Source organism: Silene latifolia, chromosome 2 (assembly GCF_048544455.1).
Source record: "Silene latifolia isolate original U9 population chromosome 2, ASM4854445v1, whole genome shotgun sequence".
In the NCBI taxonomy this organism is placed as follows: Eukaryota; Viridiplantae; Streptophyta; class Magnoliopsida; order Caryophyllales; family Caryophyllaceae; genus Silene; species Silene latifolia.
The window spans coordinates 89082368-89101690 of record NC_133527.1 but is presented as its reverse complement, the minus strand read 5'-3'; the positions used below and the strand labels follow the sequence as shown (position 1 = coordinate 89101690).

At 41.5% G+C, this 19323-nt stretch overlaps 2 non-coding genes across 2 annotated transcripts; one reads left to right on the top strand and one right to left on the bottom strand.

Moving 5' to 3' along the window:
* Window positions 1–3437: 3437 nt before the first annotated feature.
* Window positions 3438–3544, top strand: LOC141644479 (small nucleolar RNA R71). The gene has a single exon (XR_012544094.1). It is a non-coding gene; the product is annotated as a small nucleolar RNA R71 (small nucleolar RNA).
* Window positions 3545–18612: 15068 nt separating this feature from the next.
* LOC141644464 (small nucleolar RNA R71) lies at window positions 18613–18719 on the bottom strand. The gene has a single exon (XR_012544080.1). It is a non-coding gene; the product is annotated as a small nucleolar RNA R71 (small nucleolar RNA).
* Between the last annotated feature and the right edge of the window lie 604 nt (window positions 18720–19323).

Below are 19323 nucleotides of genomic sequence, written 5' to 3'. Positions count from 1 at the left end.
TCTAAAGCATCTTGACATATGAATTTGGTGGATTGGATTTGTTTCATGGCAAACTTGACAAATGTATTTCTATGAGAATCGGAAATGAATGTTACCTCCGGGTAATGCAAGAGTTGATTAATTACCGGAGTAGAGGGTGATGCTTCCATAGAAATTTGTTGAGGTGGTTGCACTTCCAAGCTTGGTGTTGCTACCACCATTGTCAAAGCTTTCTTCATTTGTAGAGCTTTTTGCCTTTGAGAGAGAGTTGTAGTCTTTGCTTTTGCTTTTGTTGCTCCCTTTGTTCTTGCCATTTGATGAGCTAACCAAGTAAAGAGTCAAAAATCTTCAATTTGTAGAATGCCCAAATTGATTTTGAAGGTGAAAGGCCTTGCCTTTATGAGAACAAAAATCGATTCAAAGGTGAAGATTTTGTGTTTGGTTTTGGTTTTTGATGAAGATGGAGTGATTAGTTTGTTGTTTGAAGGATGGTTTGATTTGATTTCGGTGAGTTTTGTTGAGGGTTTTTGTTTTTGAGATGGAGAGGATGAGGGTTTTGATGTTATGGGTAGTGTTTATGAGTGAATGAATGAATGAATGGAGATGGGGGTGGGTATTTAAAGAACTCGACATTTTTGGTGCGGGGACAATCCGTGCGGATTAGGCGCAATCCGCTCGGATTCTTGACTTCAAATTTTCAAAAATCCCGCCTAGAGACGGGCGGCTTCGGAGAGAATCCGCTCGGATTCTTTTTGGATGAGACGGGCGGATTTCGTGCAAGACGGACGGATTCTTGTCCAGAGATTTTTCTTTGTTTTTCTTCAGCTTCAAGACGGGCGGATTGTCCATGAGACGGACGGATTCTGAAAGACGGGCGTCTTTTCAGAAATCCGCTCGGATTCTTCGACAGACAAGATTTTGCAGTTTTCAGCTCAGCCCAAGACGGGCGTCTTCTCAGCAGGACGCTCGGATCCACTGCGGACGGGCGGATTGTCAGGAATCCGCTCGGATCCTAGTCCTTTGCTCCCGGATTTCCTTTATCATTCTTTTCTTTCATTCTTTCTAATCTTGTGTTCTTCATTGCGGGGGCACTACTAAGGCATGAATAGCCTAGGCAATTGCTATCCCCACACTAAGGTAAAGCACTACACATCAATTAAAATCATTAGTCCCTCCCTCACTTCTCTCTTTTCATGACAATTATTTTGATCAAAGTAAATAAAATCCAAAAATGACAAAAAATGCAATACAAAAATTAAAAATTAAGTTAGGGAGTTAGAAATATTTACAAGTGGTGGTTTAGGGAGGACTCCACCAAACTCTCATTCTTGATGAGATGTCAAGGGGGCATGTTCAAGGTGTTGTTGATGTTGCTCAACACCTCGAAGAAGTAATTAAAAGCTTGTTCATTGTTGTGGTAGAGGTCCTCAATAGACCGTGGCCCTTGTTGTTGATCATGATCGATGGCATGCCCAATGTAGGGATTAAAGATCCCTTCAAATTCGTCGTCCCAAAGACCACAAACTTCATTGAGTTGATCATTGAAAATCTCTTGCTTGGATGGAGACAACTCTCCCAATCTCTTCTCTTGGCTAATGAGGCCATCATCTTTTTCCTTGGTTGATTTTGATGAGCTTTTCAAGCTCTCCTTGCCACAATTCACTTGCTCTTTGAATGGAGCATCTTCAATTTTCTTCCTCCATTGGAGTTCCGATTTCTTCCTTTCATCTTTTCGGCTATAATGATCAATCATGAAACATGGCTCATGCAAACGAGGAGCTCTCATGGTTTTGTCAAGATTAAAAGTTATGCTTTCATCTCCCACTTCTAGAGTGAGCTCTCCATGTTTCACATCAATCACCGCACCCATGGTGTGTAGGAAAGGTCTTCCTAAGATGATTGGAATGTTGGAATCTTCTTCCATATCAACAATGACAAAGTCCACCGGGATGAAAAACTTTCCAATTCGCACCGGGACATCTTCCCATATCCCTAATGGTGTCTTCGTCGATCTATCGGCCATTTGAAGAGTGATGTTGGTACATTTGAGCTCTCCCATTCCCAACCTTTTACTTACCGAGTACGGCATGACACTCACACTAGCCCCTAGATCACACAAGGCTTTGTTGATCGTTGTGTCGCCAATGGTACACGGTATTGAGAAGCTTCCCGGATCCTTTAACTTTGGAGGCGAACTCCCTTGAAGAATTGCACTACTCACCTTAGTGAAGGCGATAGTCTCAAGTTTCCGGATTGACTTCTTCTTTGTGAGGATATCTTTCATGTACTTTGCATAGGCCGGAACGTGATTGATTAATTCCGTGAAAGGAATTGAGACCTCTAAATTATTCACAATTTCCATGAATTTTCCAAGTTGATCATCAAATTTGGGCTTGGCTTGACGACTTGGAAAAGGAAGTCTAACCACAATGGGCTCCTTCTCTTTGGCTTTGTCTTCATTTTTCTTTGAACTTTCTTCTTTCGATGATTCCCCTTCCTTGGGACCTTCCACCACAACTTCATTCTCACTAGCTCTCACAACTTCATTCTCAACTTGCTCCTTTGGTGCTTCATACGTTGTACCGCTTCTCAAGTGAATGGCACTAACCGTTTCATGTCTAGGGGGGTTACCTTGAGATGGTAATTGCCCCTTTTGCCTTTGTGAGTTTGAGGATGCTAGTTGGGTCAATTGTGTTTCCAACATCTTGGTGTGAGCTAGAATGTTGTTGATGGTGGTATCCTTTGTTTGGCTATCCTTTTGCATTTGGGTGAAAAACTCTTGTTGATTTTTTTGCATTTGAAGGACCGCTTTTTGGACATCAAAACTTTGGTCATTGTGGTGATTGTATGGATTTTGGTTTTGGTAACTTTGGTTTTGATTGAAAAAGGGTCTTTGATTTTGATTTCTCATGGGTGGTGGAGTGTATGTTGGTTGAGGATTTTGGACATTTTGGCTCTTGTATGAGAGATTTGGATGGAACTTGGTGTTTTCATTGTAAAAATTTGAATAAGGGGTGCCACTTTTGTAAGCTTGGAAAGCATTGACTTGTTCGGTTGTTCCCCTACATTCACTTGAGTCATGGCCCAAGGTTCCACAATTCTCACATATCCCGCTTGGGATTGATGAGGATGCCGTCATGGCGTTGACATGATGCTTTGATGATTTTGAGTTTTCCTCAAGCCTAGCCATAGCTTGTTCAAATTTCAAGTTGATTGTGTCAATGTGAGCGCTAAGTTGAGCACCCAATTGAGTAACGGTGTCCACTTCATACTTTCCTCCTCTAGTGGCCTTGCGAGGCCTACTATATTGCGAATTATGGACCGCCATTTCCTCAATCTTGTTCCATGTTTGATTGTCATCAACTTCGGTGAACATTCCATTTGATCCCATATTGAGAACGTTCCTTGAATCTTCATATAAACCATTCCAAAATTGTTGCACTAAAAACCATTCGCTAAGTCCATGGTGAGGACATGAGCGACAAATACCTTTGAACCGCTCCCAAGCTTCATACAAAGACTCTTCATCCCTTTGCTTAAAACCCGTAATTTGAGCTCTTAGCATATTGGTCTTTTCCGGTGGGTAGAATTTTTGGTAGAAAGCTAGAGCTAACTTCTTCCAAGAATCTATTCCAAGAGTGGCCTTATCAAGGCCCTTCAACCATTGCTTTGCGGTGCCGATTAACGAAAAAGGAAATAAGACCCATCTTATTTGGTCTTGAGTCACGCCCGTTTGAGAGATAGCTTCACAATAATCACAAAATGTTTCCATATGAGAATGAGGGTCCTCACTAGGCATTCCCACGAATTGGCTCCTCTCAACTAGTTGGATGAAGGCGGACTTGGCAATAAAATTACCGGTGAGATGTTGTGGGGTAGGAGTACCATTTGGTAAATCCTCCTCGGTGGGTATAGAGTGTGACGAGAATTTAGGCATTGTAGGTGGATTTTGTGGGATATTGTTAAATGGGTTCTCTTCTCCTCCTATTGCGAAAGGATTGACAAACTCACTAGTGGGTTGAACAACTTCACCAACACCTCCCAAATTCCTCCTAACAAGTCTCCTATTATTCGTCAAGGTTCTTTCGATTTCACGGTCAAAAGGTAACAAATCTCTTTGTAACCTTCTAGACATGCAAAATATCAAACAACTAGAAAACAATTAGAACACTCCTTGAGGAGTTTTACTTCCCCAAGGTGAAAAAGACACTACTAATAACAATAAAAGAAATCTTTAATCAATTAAACACCGTCCCCGGCAACGGCGCCATTTTTGATCGGTGCCATTTGGTGTTCACAATTAAACATATGTGGTCGTTGGTCAATGGTCGATACAAAACACAATTTATACTTCACAAACAACTCTACAATTAGTAAAGAGGCAAGTAAAGGTCGGATCCCAAGGGACGGGTATTGAAATGAAGATTCTATTGTAACTAGCGGTGTCTAGGGGTGTCACAAATTAGGTTGATGTAGAAGGTTACTAAACTAAAATAACAATGAAAATAAACTAGCAAGATAAATGAAATAAAGGGTGTAAACAATTGATTAAAAGCACTAGGGTGTCATGGGTTCATAGGGGAATCATGGGATGTGATCATACAAACATGTTCTCAAACTATAAGCAAGCAATTATTGTTGTGATGGATCGAGTTGGGTTATATCTTACAATCCTAGGAAAGTTTGGGTCCTGGAGCCGAATCTCTTGGATTGTACAACACCTACAAGTCGACTTAATCTTCCCTACTCAACACATGCATGGTCTAACAAGACTCGAGTTGGGTTATGTCTTACAAGTCAAGTTGAAAGGATAGAAGATGATAGTAAATGCAAGGATTCATAGGCTTAGCATTTCATCAAATATAACATGTGCATGTATTAAGATCAAAACAAGCAAGCAAATAAGATATGAAAGCATATTAATTTAAGCATGAATCATTCCCCATGTTGGTTTCCCTAATCACCCATTAAACCCTAGCTAAGAGACTACTCACTCATTATCATGTTGATCATGCTAGAAAGGTTGTCAATCATACTAACATAATGAAACATGATGAATAAATGAAAGTAATTAACAATAATTAAAAAGGGATTAAGAGATTATACCTACTAATGATTCCAATAATAAAGATGCAAAGAATAATAGAAGAACTTGATGATTGATGGAAGGTTGTCAATCTCCCAATAAACCCAATAATCTTCTAATTACCCAAAATAAATGAAGAACAAGAGAGAGATTCAAGAACTAAAACTTGGATTAAAACTAGATTAATATTTGATTACAATATTGAAGAGAGATTTGATTGATATTAACTACTCTAAATATTGATAAGAAGAACATGCTCCTCTAATTAGACTAATGGGGTATTTATAGTGAAAATTAGGGAGGATGCATTAGGGTTAACTAAGGGCTAAACTAGTAATTACACTTTTTAAGTTGAGCAAGGAGCCTCCGGGATTGTCCGAGAGAAGGGCTTCTCCATTTCGTAGCTTGAAGAACGAAACTATCTTTGTCTTTGTGATCCGTGCGGGTTTGGAAGTCGGGACGGCCGGATTTGGGGTGGACGATCCGAGCGGATCGAGGAACAAGACGCTCGGACTGGGCATGGTGGATCCGAGCGGATTCCTGGTGAGGACGCTCGGACTGGGAAGGACGGACGGATTCCCTACAATCCGCTCGGATTGTAGTCCAGCAACTTTTCTTCTTCTTTTTCTTCCCTTTTCTTCACGAATTCCTTGGGGATTTCCTTGGGGACTCAAGGATCCTTTTTTCAACAATGCTCTTCTACTATGCTATGTACAAAGGCCTTCTAGTCTTGTCTCTCCTTGATGCTTGGTCATTGAATACGATCAATTTAGCCTCGTTTTGCCATGAAAATGCAAGATTCTTACTCCTTTCCTACCAAGGGATCAAAATCTCAAAGAATATGCAAAACAAAGAACTAAAGGTAAGAAATGACCCAAATAGGCACCAAAAAGCATGGAAACAATGGCAATTCGGGGGCTAAATATGCGCTAATTATGGTCACATCAAAGAGCCAACACCCACGTTAGATGCAGAATGGCGCCGGCAAAGCTGAGTTGCAGCTGCGATCCCGATGATCAGGGCTCCAGTTACAAATCAAGCTGAGTATACCTGGGAAAGCGGCCCGGCTGCAGCAGCATCGCATATGCACCAACCAGCAGTCTTAGGACAACAGAACTTCGTACGAGGAGCAGAACATAAGTCACAGGAGCATCTGCGACCCGTCGGGAGGGAGACATACATAGAACAGCAATACCAGGAACTACGAAGCCTCCTCCGGAGGGTCCCAGGAATGCCGCTACCTATGGAGATGGGTGCACCAGAAAGCTACACTGACTCGCCGTTTACTGATGATATAGCTACAGTGGCCTTACCGAAAGGATTCAACGTCCCAACAATGACCCTCTTCGATGGAACCACAAACCCCTGCGATCAAATTAGCCAATTTAAGCAAAAAATGATCGTTACCACTGCCACAGGAGCCTCGAAAGAGACATGTATGTGTAAAGGATATGGTTCGACCCTAACCGGAGCAGCATTGCAATGGTTCGTTGGCTTGCCTAACGGGACCATATCTTCATTCGCCGATTTGGTCAACGCCTTCAATCAGCAGTTCTCTAGCAGCCGGAGAACACCAAAGCAGCCAAGTGATCTGTATAGGATCGTTCAGGAAATAGGTGAATCAATTAAAGATTACGTCACCAGGTTCATTGCAGAGAAAGTCTCAATACGAGGCTGCGATATGTCCACGGCAATCAACGCCTTCAGGCAGGGCTTGGATAAGGAATCAAACCTATACAAATAATTAACGATGTACCCTTGTGAGAGATTCGAAGAAGTCCAGCAGAGAGCTACAGCGGCATTAAGGTTGGAAGACGACATACAAGCTAGAAAGGGAATAACAAACTTCGACAAACCTAGCAGGAAAGTCTCAACAAAAAAGAAAGACGAACGAGCTAAGCCATACAGCAGACCCAATATCAGCAGAGTAACAGAAAAAACCCAGCAAGTTGACGACTCTCAGTATCCTCCTAAGCTATGTGGACAGCGGGGGCCCACGGGGGCGCTTGGGAGAGAAGAGAAACAAGCGTTTGCATTTTTGTTGGAGTCGCCACCAATTATTATGGGAAATTGGAACCGTTCGAATACCTCGTGTCATGTCAAAACACAAAGTAGTGACATGAACACTAAACAATCGTTACCCTTAGCATTCTATGTCTAGAATGACTCTCGTGGATGCCAATGAACACCGGTGTTCACGGAGATCTGGAGTAAGGGGTGAGAGTACGTATTAGGAAGCTCTTTTGATCGAACACCTAATCCCGCCCGCCTCGATAGCGGCCTCTACTAATGATTAGGGAAGTTATTCGTACTCGATATATCGTCGATTGTATGCATGCAATGCAACATCCAAGTTTTAATCCTAGCATGTGAGAATTAGACTAAGTCGGTTGACACGTAACTTAGCATACAATTGGGTCGAAGTAGGATTTAATGCTCAATTACATGTGAAAACATTCAAGCAATAAGAGAAATACAATAATTATAAACTACAATAATGAAAATTACAATAATTACATCGGATTAGGCGATTTATGTCGAAAATACCTTTAAAACGGATAATTTGAGAAAAGAACTAAAAAAGAAGGAAAAAATAAACGAACAAATCTGTAAGCGATAATACGATTTAATGGTTAGTTAATATGTAAGCTAATGAACTAAGTCAAGGCAGAAACGGAGTTCAGGGACAGAATTCAGCCCGGAACAGGCGCAGCAGAGGTGCGTCCTTTGGAATAGGCGCAGCGGTTGCTGCGTCTGTTCCTGACCTGAATTCTGGCTGTGAAACCGGAATTGCGTGTTGTTAATACTCGTTGGTAAATTTAAAGATGGATTACAATTATTTACTCGGATGGAAGTGATTTAATAGGTTATTTACATGCGATTAAGGTCATAAAAGCAATAAACATGGATGAGACGGAATTAAGATGGATTAATTACACGGATGAACGATTAATTAGTGACATGGGTGAATGAAGTAAACTAAACAAGATGAATCAACGACAAATTAATGACGAATATGACAATAGACAGATGAAAATTTATCAAAGGTCGAATTCCAGAAACTCAATATGAACAAATTGAATTTCTACAACCCGGATTGAATTTAATGACGAAAACCCGCAAATATTGATTACTTGGGATTTAAGTCGGGTTTAATGATGAATTATGTGCTAATGAATGATAAACAATATACATGTGAAATTATTGGACTATTGCATCGAAGAACCAAAGAAAAACAATCGAAAACAAATAAAAGACGAACGAATTACAGAGGACGAAGGAAGAAGAAAAGAAGCAGGAACTGCGGCAGCCTCACGAAGAGGCGCATCAGACACTGCGCTCCTTCGAAGAGGCGCAGCAGTTGCTGCGTCTTTTCTCGACGTCTGTCTACTGGAAATCCGTAAAAAGAGGTTTTAAAGCACGGTTTTAGAAATCGGTTTTAAGAGGTGTTTTCGCCATAAACCTTACAATTGTGATACAAAAAGTAAAAAAACAATAAATAAAAGAAGGATTTACACCCTCAGACTTACATGTTGACGAAACGAGAAGGACTAAGATATCGATTAATGATGCTCGACGCGAATGTAAAGAAAGTGTCCTCGTAAGAGGAAAACGATTAGATTAATTAAGTTGATTGATTGTGGAGTTGGTCAAATTGGTCGGTCATGCAAACGAGGCTGGTACTCAGAAGGATCCGAGCTTACGTGGTCGAAAGATCAACCACGTAGACGCCAAAAAGTAAGAACAAAGGTCTAGAATACAAAGGGAGAAGAGAAGGGCGGACACTCGCGTGAGAAATATGAGTAGCGAAGGCTCCTTTTTATACTAATCACGCGGAGGAAATAGGGTTTCGGAGAGTCTTTGGAAGTGAATCTCGGAAAAGATATAAAAAAGATACGAAACACGCAGAAAAGGGCCTGGGAAGAGGCGCAGCAGCCACTGCGTCTCTTGGAAGAGGCGCAGCACCTGCTGCGTCTGTTACCAAGTGGTTTCCTCCTGCGGAAGAAAGATTTCCGTGTTTAAGTAATGGAAGGACGGAATAATATGGTTTTCCTTAATATTTTATATGAATATTACGGGAAATTGTTTGCCAAAAGATAAAGATTGTGAAATATTTATTAAGATAATTAATAGAAATATCCAGAACATTCTAGAACATTCTGACTCGGGATTTAACGGTTATCAAAAAATGAAGACGGTTTTGGGTCCGGACTCCAAATGTACTCTAATTACTGTCAAAACGACCGTATCGACACGTAGATGACAACTAAGAGGTAGACATTAGTGTTTGAGAAATCACTTGATGATAAACTTACAAATTGTCACAAATCGTTCCGCGTATCGAACATGTGGCCCAATCATCACCGGGTGGTTTGCGGGAGGTGCAGAAATGAGGTATCTACAGAGCCCCCACTTTGACTGAGGCTTGGACAAGGCGAAAGTCAAAGTATAGCCATCAGTTCAATCGAAGATTACAACCTGACGACTATGGTGACGCGAGGCGGCTCAAGGGGTCTGAACCAAGGACCTGTCGTCGGGAACATTTTAGAGTCTGTCGACTATCGGGGAGGGTCGTTTAAAGTCCATTAGACTACGTAAGGAGGCTCGCCAGCCATAAGAAGAAACCATACCTGAGACTTCTTCTCGAGACGCTTCCGGAGGTGCATGGGAGCTATTGAGCTAAGGGTAAGCATAGGGGCTAAATAAGGTGAGTAGCAGGACACAAAGTGAATCGCGAGAGAAGACTGCTTGGGTAGTCTTCGAGAAATAATTGCGAATAGCAGGACACAGGCGGGAACTGCTGAGAGAAGACTGCTTGGGTAGTCTTCGAGAAATAATTGCGAATAGTAGGACACAGGCGGGAACTGCTGAGAGAAGACTACTTGGGTAGTCTTCGAGAAATAATTGCGAGTAGCAGGACACAGGCGGCAACTGCTGAGAGAAGATTGCTTGGGTCTCCATGTCTTGAGAGGGAAAGTGTATCCGCTTACTCTCGTTGGGGAACATGATCGGGAATTAATCTCCATGTCGTGAGAGGGAAAGTATATCCGCTTACTCTCGTTATAAAGAAGGCGTGTCGAAACACCTGTGAAGGAATAAATGCTCGTTGCGACAAGCAAAGGTCTCGGAAGAAATAAATAATATGCAACAGTTTGCTGCTGGGTTGCGTTGCTTGTACCTGCCGGTTAGCTTTGAACAGGTTTGGTAGATGACAGTTTACGCCGTCATGCCGCCGAAATCTACATAGAAATCACGCAAAACGTACGTTTGTATATACATATGACCCTAATTAGCACAAAACGAAAGACTAAAAAAAATGCAAAAATTTGCAAAAATTTTGCCGGAAATGACTGGATGGTAGAGAAGGTTTCCCCCTAAAAAAAGGAAAAAACAGAAATCTATAAGTTAAAAGTGAGATGATTTAAAAAAGAAATGAAATAAATGGAATAAATGTAAATCGAAATGAGAATTATTTCCTAGAATGAATTAATAAAAATGAAAATGAAAATTATTTCCTAAAATGAAAATGTGCAAGTGTGGTAAAATGATGAAAATGTCGATGTCGCCTCAAAATGCGTGCCCGCGGAATTAGGAAACCTGAAACATGGTAATTTTCACGTATTTACCAAAATAATAACCCGTAGGAATAGGAAATTATTCGTCATGGAATTAGGAAAGATCGAACGCGGAAAATCACAGAAGTTGAGCTGAGGAAGAGGCGCAGCATGAGCTGCGTCCCTTTGAAGAGGTGTACCATGTGCTGCGCCTGTTCCCAGGTGGTTCTGTTCTGACAAATTTTTGGAAACAGAAATTAGTATAAATAGAAACGTCGATGGAGCTTTTATTCACACAATTCTTCCGTCTCTTCTTCGTCTTATTACACAAAATTCTCAAAATAAACTCTTCATCATGAATACTTTGGAGATTCGCTTGAAGGAATGGACCAACGAATTTTCGAACATGGAGAAATATGATATGGGCGCCTATAATCTTGGATCATTGTTGAGTTTAAAGCTTATCAAGGTTGTCAAACCGTTCTTGGATGCTTGTCTTGATTATTGGGACCCGAATTACCATGTTTTTGCGTTTCCTGGAGGTGATATTTGCCCATTTCCTGAAGAACTTGACGCTATTGGTGGGTGGGACCCTGAACACTTGCCTGCCATTCCTTCTACTTCGCAAGGGTACAAGAGCAAATTTAGAGACTTGCTTGGGTTGACTAGACTCGAGGTGGACCGTCTAGTGACTTCGAAGGGAGTGCGAATGTTGGACTTCATAGATCGATTCATTAACAGGGCTGACCCCACCGTTTCTTATGTTGCTAGGCGGAGGGCATTTGGTTTTTGCTTGATGCATGTGTATGTCTTCCAAGGGCATGTTGATGAAGACTTGAGAGGTGATCCCCGTCTTCTGGGCCTTGTTGAGCAAATGGAGCTACGCAGGAGCCCAGCTTGTTTATGCTTAGGAGAGATCCTGTTGGGCTTGGATAATAGGAAAGCCAATCGTGACCTACCGTATTTGGGAAGTCCCGTCATTCTGCAGGTAAAAGACATTTTTTTCATTTTTTTCATTTTCGTCTTTTTTGTTTTTTTTTTTCGTTCTTTTTTTTTCGTTCTTTTTTTTTTGGATGTCTAATACCCGCTTTTGGTAGGTTTGGCTTATGGAACGGCTCCGATTGATTGATCCTCCAGTTCATGTTCCTTCCGATCATGGTCGTTCCATTGCAATGAGGACTAGGCTTTACATGGTGGATTTCACCCGAGTCTGCAATTATTGGGAGAACAAACTGAAGAGCGATGATGGTCCCCTGATTAGGTGGATTGTGCCGTGGTGGCACCTCAAATCTGTTACGGGAGTGTCCTCTTTGGATCCTACTCGGTCCTTGCGCATTCCTGGTTTGGAGTTTATGGTGTGCATTTTCCCGGAGAGGCTGATGAGACAGGTGGGACTAAAACAGACAATCCCGAAGCTTGATACTGTCCCGCAGACTGCTGTGGCGCTTACTACAGAGAGCCGAAGGGAGTGGGCCATTAAATGGGCTCAAAGAAATGTGTGGTTCTTGAACTCTTCTGCAAATGCCTTGTGGGTGTCGGATTCTTATCTGCGATGGAGGAAAGCTACTACTCCGGAAGAGCGCGAGAGATTGAGGAAGCGCGAGCCGGTTGACTATAAGGTGCGCGAGGTAGAGAAAGAAAAAGAGAAGCATTTGACTGAGGGAGAGGAAGAAGCCGGGTTTCTAGTCGTTCATCCTTCGAAGAAACCGAAGACCTCTCCTGTCGTGGAAATGGTGGTTGGCAAGAATGGGAAGTCGAGGCCTCGAGAAAGACCGTTGGTGATTAGGTCTGAAGTGGCGCAAGAGCGTCCGGCTCGAGGTCGTGACAAGAAGTATGACAAGAATGACAAGGGCAAAGGGAAGATGGAAGAATAACCCAAGTCTTTTATTATTATTTATTATTATTATTATTATTATTGTAATAAAAATGTGAGGTTTTTAGAATCCTAGCCTCCTTTATTTTATTATGTAGCGTATTATTTATTATTAGAAGAAATAAATGGAATAAAAAAGGTTAAATGGTTATGAAACCGTTGTGATTTTCTATTTATTTATTCTTGTCGAATTCCAAATGCAATGCAAATGTCCTTCTATTTACACTTTTAAAGATGGGTTGTATCCCGTGAAGGATTGCCTACGTATTTATTTAGAAAATGAAATCAAACCCTTGCACGTAGTTCAAGTAAATGTAAAAGAATAATTGTTCTAAGCAGGAGCTTGTAATGAACTTAGAAAAATAAGCATGAGCTTTTGCTTACTCTGAAGGTGCAAATTAGTTTATTCGATGATGTGAGGATGAAAAATTTGTCAAAATGCAAGAGCAGAGTGACATTGGCTATGTTTTGGCCTGGCCAGGGGCCGGTTTATTTAGTGCCACAAGAGCGACACGTGAGGTTACGCGAGGCGCGTTTTTTTATCCCTATTCTAGGCATAGTACCGTTTCAATTGGTCAAGGTTTGTCGGGTTAAAAAACTCATTCCCATATAGGTCTGTAATTCTAACCGCGCCCCCCGGAAGTATGGATTTGACTAGAAAAGGTCCGGCCCAATTAGGTTTGAATTTTCCCCGTGGGTCGACAGCTAAAAGAGCTCTAACCAATTTGAGCACTAAGTCTCCTTCCTTGATGTTTCTGGGCCTGACTCTTTTGTTGAAAGCTCGTTTTATACGTGCATGGTATGTTTGGACATTATGCAAGGCGCGTAGCCTACGTTCATCTAGGAGGATGAGTTCTTCATATCTATCCCTCTTCCAATCGGCTTCTGGGTTTTGACTTTCGAGTAAAATGCGCAAGGAGGGTATCTCTAGCTCGACTGGTTGTACAACTTCCATACCGTAGGTCAAATAGAAAGGAGTGGCCCTAGTGGGCGTCCTAACAGATGTGCGATATCCCCACAAAGCAAAGGGTATCTTTCTTGGCCAATCTCGATAGTTGTCAATCATTTTCTTGAGAATCGTGACAACATTCTTGTTTGCCGCCTCTACCGCGCCGTTAGTCTGTGGTCTATAGGGCGAAGAGTGGTGATGCCTAATTTTATACTTTACTAGCAATTGCTCAGTCTCATCTTGGAAATGCGATCCATTATCACTAATGATCTCATGTGGGTAACCGTATCGACAAATGATGTTGTTTTGTACGAACTTTGCCACATTTTTAGCCGTGAGACTGGTGTAGGAAGCTGCTTCTACCCATTTGGTGAAATAGTCGATTGCCACTAGGATGAAACAGTGACCTCCTGTTCCGGCTGGGGTTATCTTCCCGATTATGTCAATTCCCCAAGCAGAAAATGGCCAAGGAGATGTCATTGTATAGAGCAATGAAGGAGGGACATGTTGTACATTCCCGAAGATTTGGCAATTGTGGCAATGTCTTACGTATTTGATGTAATCGGATTCCATTGTGGTCCAATAATACCCCAAACGTGTGATTTTCTTTTCCATCATGGGGCCACTCATGTAAGGGCCGCATTCTCCATCATGAACTACTTCCATCACCTTTCGTGCCTGTGAATGATCAAGGCAACGTAAGATTACACCAAGAGGTGTTCTTTTGTATAACTCTCCTTGCATGAGAACGTATTGGGAAGCGAGTAGGCGTATAGCACGTTGTCCCCTCTTGTCCATATCCGGTGGATAGGTACCATTGAGCTTGAAATTTAGGATTTCTTGGAACCATGGTTCCTGTGCGATTTCCTCTTCATCGGTGATTTGATGCACATAAGCTGGCTCCGACCGTCGTGCGATGCATAAAGGCATTTCTATCATGTCATTTGGCATATTAATCAAAGATGTGAGTTTTGCAAGAGCATCTGCAAATTGATTTTCTTCTCGAGGTAGGTGTAGATAGGTCACGTGATCAAATAATTGGGCAACTTGGTCTATCCTAGCTTGATAAGGTGCTAGGCTTTCGCTTCGAATTTTCCAAGATCCCGTAATCCGGTTGATGATCAGGGATGAATCCCCATGTACTTGGAGGTTTTTAATGCCTAAGCTCACTGCCGCTTGTAGTCCAATGAGACAAGCTTCGTATTCTGCAGCGTTATTTGTCACCTCGAAGTCGAGTTTGACAGAGAATGTTGTATGCTCGCCTTCAGGAGAAATGAGCAACACTCCTATTCAAAATCCTCTTAGGTTCGATGCTCCATCGAAGTAAAGGTCCCAGGAGCCTATATCAGTTTAGAGTATATCCTCGTCTGGAAATGACCAAGTATCTATTGTTTGTGCATCATCGATGGGATTTTCTGCAAAGAATTCGGCAACGGTGCGACCCTTTATGACTTTCAGAGGCACATACTTGAGATCGAACTTCTGAGAGCATCAAAGTCCATCTTGCTAGACGTCCGTTGAGGACGGTTTTTTCGAAGAGGTATTTGACTGGATCCATTTTGGAGTATATTTTGACGGAGTAGCTAAGCATGTAATGGCGTAGCTTCTTCGTTGCCCACACAAGAGCGAGGCATGTCTTTTCGAGTTGTGAGTATTTGCACTCGTACTCCAAGAACTTCTTACTAAGGTAGTAGATAGCCCTTTCTTCACTTCCTACAGTTTGAGCTAACATGGCACCCATGGTCGTTTCGGTTACTGTGAGATACAAACCAAGAGGTTGATCTCGTTGAGGTGGCATGAGCACTGGTGGTTTGGCCAATATCTCCTTTATTCGGTCAAATGCCTTTTGACAATCGTCGTCCCACATGGTGTGATCTGTCTTCTTGAGCTTCTTGAAGATAGGCTCGCAAATCATGGTAAGTTTCGATATGAATCGACTTATATACTGCACTTTTCCTAGGAATCCTCTGACTTCTTTTTCTGTTTGTGGTTGTGGCATTTCGATCAGAGCCTTGATCTTGGAAGAGGCTATCTCTATACCTCGTTGACTAACGACGTATCCCAGGAGTTTGCCAGATGTCACCCCGAATGTGCACTTCTGAGGATTGAGCCTCATGTTTTACTTTCGTAGTCTTGCGAAAAATTTGCGAAGGTTCGCAATATGCCCCTCTCTATCCTTGGACTTGACAATCATGTCGTCTACGTATACCTCAACTTCTTTGTGCATCATGTCATGTAAAAGTGTAGTTGCGGTCCGTTGATCTGTAGCTCCGGCGTTGATTAACCCAAACGGCATTACCGTATAGCAATAGGTTCCCCATTGAGTGACAAAGGCGGTCTTATGCATGTCTTCTATGGCCATCTTGATTTGATTATACACCACATATCCATCCATGAAGGATAGTAACGCGTGGTCTGCAGTATTGTCCACCAATATGTCGATATGTGGCAGAGGGAAATCATCTTTAGGACTTGCTTTGTTTAAGTCCCTAAAATCAACACAAACACGGATTCTCCCATCCTTTTTGGGTAAGGGTACAATGTTAGCTACCCAGTCAGAATACTCGGAAACTTTGATGAACCCGGCTTTGAATTGCTTATCGATTTCTTCCTTAATCTTGAGAGCCCATTCCGTTCTCATTCTGCGAAGCTTCTGTTTCACAGGTTTGAAACCTGGCTTTATCGGAATTCTATGCTCGGCGATTGATGTGACCATAATTAGCGCATATTTAGCCCCCGAATTAGCGTTGTTCCCATGCTTTTTAGTGCATATTTGGGTCATTTATTATCTTTAGTTCTTTGTTTTGCATATTCTTTGAGATTTTGATCCCTTAGTAGGAAAGGAGTAAGAATCTTGCATTTTCATGGCAAAACGAGACTAAATTGATCGAATTCAATGACCAAGCATCAAGGAGAGACAAGATTAGAAGGCCTTTGTACATATGATAGTAGATGAGCTATGTTGAGAAAGGATCCTTGAGTCCCCAAGGAAATCCCCAAGGAATTTATGAAGAAAAGGGAAGAAAAGAAGAAGAAGTCTTGCTCAGGCACAATCCATGCGGATTGTCTACAATCCAGCCGTCCTCCACCTGCACAATCCGTGCAGTTTTCCACCAAGACGCTCGGGTTTGGCCACCACAATCCGCCCGGATTCTCTTGAATCTGCTCGTGTTCCATCGCCAGAATCCGCCCGTCCCGACCCTGATCCGCTCAGATTCCTCTACAGCGCATTTTCGTCTTCTCCAAGCTACAAAGAAAGAAGCCCTTCCTTCGAAAAATACCGGCTCCTCCCTGCTCAATCTAAAAAGTGTAATTACTAGTTTAGCCCTTAGTTAACCCTAATGCATCCCCCTAATTTCCACTATAAATACCCTATTAGTCTAATTAGAAGAGTATGTTCTTCTTATCAATAATTAGAGTAGTTAATATCAATCAAATCTCTCTTTAGTTTTGTAATCAACAATTAATCAAGTTCTAATACAAGTTTTATTTCCTTAATCTCTCTTTTGTTCATCCTTTATTTTGGGTAATTTAAGATTATTTGGGATATTATTGGGAGATTGACAACCTCTCAATCAAGCATCAAGTACTTCTTTTATCTTTGCTTTATTATTGGAATCATTAGTAGGTATAATTCTCTTAATCCCTTTTTAATTATTGTTAATTACTTTCATTTATTCATCATGTTTCATTTTGTTGGTATGATTGACAACCTTGCTAGCATGATCAACATGATAATGAGTGAGTAGTCTCTTAGCTAGGGTTAATGGGTGATTAGGGGAAACCAACATGGGGAATGATTCATGCTTAAATTAATATGCTTTCATGTTTTATTTGCTTGCTTATTTTGATCTCAACTCATGCACATGTTATGTTTGATGAAATGCTAAGCCTATGAATCCTTGCATTTATTACCATCACCTATCTTTTCAATGAGACTTGTAAGACATAAACTAACTCGAGTCTCATTGGACCATTCATGTTGTTGAGTAGGGAAGATTAAGTCGACTTGTAGGTGTTGTACAATCTAATCGATTCGGCTCCGGGACCCAAACTTTCCTAGGATTGTAAGATATAACCCAACTCAATCCATCACAACAATAATTGCTTGCTTATAATTTGAGAACATGTTTGTATGATCAATTCCCATGATTCCCCTATGATCCCATGACACCCTAGTGCTTCTTAATCAATTGTTTACACCCCTTTTTAATTCATCTTGCTTGTTTATTTTCATTGCTATTTTAGTTAGTAACCTTCTACATCAACCCAAATTGTGACACCCCTAAGACACCACTAGTTTCAATAGAAATCTCATTTCAATACCCGTCCCTTGGGATCCGACCTTTACTTGCCTCTTTACTAATTGTAGAGTTGTTTGTGAAGTTATAAATTGTGTTTTGATTCGGACGTGACCCAACGACCACACCATAAATTGTGAACACGAAACGGACCGATAAAAAATGGCGCCGTTGCCGGGGACGGTTTTTACTTGATTTAGATTTCCTATTATTGTTATTAGTTGTGTCTTTCTTCGCCTTGGGGAAGTAAAACTTCTCAAGGTTTGTTCTAATTGTTTTCGAGTTGTTTGATATTTTGCATGTCTAGAAGGTCACAAGGTGATTTGTTACCTTTTGACCGTGAAATTGAAAGAACCTTAACAAACAATAGGAGATTTGCTAGGAGGAATTTGAGAGGTATTAGTGAAGTTGTTCAACCCACTATTGAGTTCATCAACCCTTTCGCAATAGAAGGAGAGGAGAACCCATTACACAATACCCCACAAAATCAACCTACAATGCCTAAATTCTCGTCACATTCCGTACCCACCGAGGAGAACCTACCCAATGGTACTCCTACACCACAACATCTAACCGGAAATTTTATTGCCAAATCCGCCGTTATCCAATTAGTCGAAAGGAGCCAATTTGGGGGGATGCCTAGTGAAGACCCTCATTCTCATATGGAAACCTTTTGCAACTATTGTGATGCGATCTCTCAAACCGGTGTGACTCAAGACCAAATTCGATGGGTCTTATTTCCTTTTTCTCTAATCGGCACCGCGAAACAATGGTTGAAGGGCCTTGATAAGGCCACTCTCGGAATAGATTCTTGGAAGAAGTTGGCTCTAGCTTTCTACAAAAAATTCTACCCACCGGAAAAGACTAACATGCTAAGAGCTCAAATTACGGGTTTTAAGAAAAGGGATGAAGAATCTTTGTATGAAGCTTGGGAGCGGTTCAAGGGAATTTGTCACTCATGTCCTCACCATGGACTTAGCGAATGGTTTTTGGTACAACAATTTTGGAACGGTTTATATGAAGATTCAAGGAACATTCTCAACATGGGATCAAATGGAATGTTCACCGAAGTTGATGACAATCAAACATGGAACAAAATTGAGGAAATGGCGGTCCATAACTCACAATATAGTAGACCTCGCAAGGCTACTAGAGGAGGAAAGCATGAAGTGGACTCCGTTACTCAATTGGGTGCTCAACTTAGTGCTCATATTGACACAATCAATTTGAAGTTTGAAAAAGCTATGGCTAGACTTGAAGAAGTCTCGAAATCACCAAAGCATCATGTTAATGCCATGACGGCATCCTCATCAATCCCAAGTGGGATATGTGAGAATTGTGGAACTTTGGGACATGACCAAAGTGAATGTAGGGGAACAAATGAACAAGTGAATGCTTTCCAAGCATACAAGAGTGGTACCCCTTATTCCAACTATTACAATGAAAACACCAAGTTTCACCCAAATCTCTCATACAAAAGCCAAAATACACTCCACCACCCATGAGAAACCAAAATCAAAGACCCTTTACAGTCAAAACCAAGGTTACCAAAATCAAAATCCACACAATCACCAAAATGA